General features: G+C 54.3%; 1 pseudogene; it reads left to right on the top strand.

Moving 5' to 3' along the window:
* Window positions 1-1,073: 1,073 nt before the first annotated feature.
* Window positions 1,074-2,948, top strand: LOC132070727 (katanin p80 WD40 repeat-containing subunit B1-like; annotated as a pseudogene).
* The last annotated feature ends 205 nt before the right edge of the window (window positions 2,949-3,153 follow it).

Raw genomic sequence — 3,153 nt, 5'->3', positions numbered from 1 at the left:
TGGAAGATGTTCTCCACCCAGAAGTGTGGAATGGTTGCACCGGGGCCCTAGCAGAGGAGGCTATGTCCTCAGGCTCAGGGCGAAATCTAAAATTATGGGGCAGGGTCATGCAGGCTCTGCAAAAAGTTCAGCAAGTTCAGCAGGAGCGGGGAAAGTGGAAGGCCACCCAGGACTGCTTGCGGGAAGAGTCCCGGCAGGGTGTAGGGGTGGCCAGGCAGACCGCGGATGATCATGGGGATTTACAGCCGTGGCGATGCTCTTCACAGCTTCCAAGCCTAGGCGCCCTGGCTACAGGAAAAAAGCGGTCATTTTGGAACGGACTGCTGGAGGAGGCATGTGGTGCCACCGTTAGCTCAGAGGCACGGAGTGCAGCCGTTAGCTTGGAGGTGGGGACGCTGCCATTAATTCGGACTCCGAGGGAGCTGGGGCAGGGCCTCCACCTTACATGCCATGGGGTGGTGAGCCCCCGAAGAGGAGGGAATGCGGGCACGGTCGGTGGGGGAAGAAGGGCTGTGGAACAGCACAGACACGCGCGATCAAGAAAGAGGGGAAAAGCACGGAAAACCTATTCTTACGAGATGCTAGCATCCCCCAGCAGGAGGCGGGGCGAGCCTAGAGGGAGGGATCGGCTCAATGCTAAGAAAAAGGGGCAGCAGTGGCGGTGACGATATCAGACCCTCCCAGCTGCAGCGGGCGCGGGCAGCACGGCGGGTCCGCAGCCCCGCGAATGCGGCAGGTCCATGAGTGGACAGCTGCATGGCCAGGCTGGTCATAACAGCCCGGTGAAGGGCTGGTTGCGGGGTGGGGGCGGCCAGAGGGTCCCCACCACCACCAGCATCCAGGCAATCGCCCGAGCCCCGACCGACGCTCCCGTCCCATGATGTTTGTCAGCGGTGAGGCCTGGTCCCCCACCACGCCGCCTCTCAGGAGAGTCTCGCCATGACCGTGTTTGAGTGCCTGCAGGATGGCTGCGGCAGCCCCGGTGCACGGCCTAGCCATAGGACGCACTAGCAGAGCAGAGCCCCGCCGGGAGGAAGAAGGCGCTGCCCACCCCAGAGGCACCACACTGAGCCATGGCTGTGGCCGTCACCATGAAGACGGCATGGAAGCTGCAAAAGATCATGGCCCACAGCAGCAAGGTGTCCTCAGTAGTCCTGGGAAATGGTTCAGGCCAGATGCTGGCCGCTGGAGGAGACGACTGTCAGGTCAACATATGGTCAGTTAGCAAGCCCAACTGCATCATGATCTTGACAGGTCACACAACCCCCATCAAGAGCCTACAAGTGAACCCAAATGGGAAGCTCATAGTGGCAGGGTCCATTCGAGTTTGGGATCTGGAAGCTGCCAAAGTTCTTCGTACCCTACCAGGTCACAAAGCAAATATCTGCAGCCTTCATTTCCGTCCTTTTGGAAGCTTTGTGGCATCTGGCTCTTTGGACACCAAAGAGTTGTGTCAGGACTGACATGGATCTGCACCGAACTGTGGCTCGCAGATTCAAGCTTCTGTATTATCCCTGTTCGGGCACCATTTGTCACAGTACAGGGAGACTTGGGACTTTCAATATGAGAATTAGCAAGCTTTGTTCACGCTTTGTTTATTGATCAGAGCACTAAACATTTATCTACAACAAATAATAAGCTTATACATACTCTGCAAGCTAAGCAATTTATTGGTTATATTCTAGATATCAGCTTCTTCATTCTAAAGGAGTTACATCTGCTTTTTTTCATGTCTCTAGTCTCTCAACTACAGCACTTTGTTATGGTAAAACAGCTATGCTCAAGGACAGTGTCCTTGCAGGTGCAGGACTTAGATTAGCTGGGATCTTGTTACATAGCTATTTCTCCACAGGATATAAGAAGAAAAGGCTGTATCTTCACATTCAAGGGTCACACAGAAGCAGTTCAGTGTCTCTGCTTCAGCTCTGATGGGAAATGGGTGGCCTCTGCTGCTGATGATCACACTGTAAAGCTGTGGGATCTGACTGTTGGGAAGTTGATGTTTGAGTTTACAGGACACACCAGCCCAATAAACATTGTTGAATTCCATCCCAATGAGTACCTTAAGGCTTCTGGCAGCTCTGACAGGACTGTTCGGTTCTGGGACTTGGAGAAGTTTCAAGTTGTGAGCTGTATTGAAGAGGAGGCCACTCCTGTCAGGTGTGTGCTCTTCAACCCTGATGGCTGCTACTTGTACAGCAGCTTCCAGGACTCGCTGTGAGTGTATGGCTTGGGAGCCAGAGCGCTGCTTTGATGTGGTCTTGGCGAACTGGGGAAAAGCAGCTGACTTGTCTATCAGCAACAACCAGCTGATAGGAGTTTCCTTTGCACAAAGCACAGTCTCTTCCTTCATTGTGGATATCAGCAGAGTCCCAAAGTCACATGCTGTTCCTCAAGGGTTGATCAGGGACGACCAGCCTCTTGTGCCACCTACCCCCACAGGGTCTTCCCTTCACCGCATCTATGACAGGCCCTCAACGAGCTGCAGCAAGCCACAGAGCAGAGTGAAGCACAACTCTGAGAGTGAGAGGCACAGTCCTAGCAGTGAAGATGACTGGGATGAGAAGGAATCAAAGGCCGAGATCTAGAACCAGGAGGATTACAAAGAGATCTTCCAGCCCAAGAATGCAATCTGTTGAACTCCTCCTCAAAATGAGCCCTTTCCTGCCCCTCCTGAGGATGAGCCTGGAACTGCCAAGGAAGCAGTGAAGCCCAGCCAAGCTGTGGATGTCCAGACCTCGCTGCCAAAGCAGGAACTCCCTGATCCAGCCCAGAGGCCACTGAATGCCTCCTCAACTTCTTTGAGCAGAACAGAGCCATCAGTGATTCCTGCAGCCAGGAATGAGCCCATTGGCCTGAAGGCCTCTGACTTTCTTCCAGCTGTGAAGAACCAAAGCCATGGTAGTGCCTTTCGGGAACTGCTGCTCCTCATGGCTGTCCTGGACTAACAGCCACCACCTCCTCATGTACAAATACAGGTGGCCAAGCTTCCCCTGTTCATGGTCTGGCTGGATTTCAGATCTCTCTGTGTGCCCGTCCTTTCCCCCTGCCCCTCTCCAGCATGGTAGGGAAGTGCAATCTGCCTGGCTGGTTGCCCAGCCAGCCCTAGTCCCTTAGGGGCTGGATGGAGGACCCTAGTGGAGAGATGTGTGT

Source organism: Ammospiza nelsoni, chromosome 1 (assembly GCF_027579445.1).
Source record: "Ammospiza nelsoni isolate bAmmNel1 chromosome 1, bAmmNel1.pri, whole genome shotgun sequence".
NCBI lineage: Eukaryota > Metazoa > Chordata > Aves > Passeriformes > Passerellidae > Ammospiza > Ammospiza nelsoni.
This window is presented reverse-complemented; position numbering and strand designations above follow the sequence as displayed.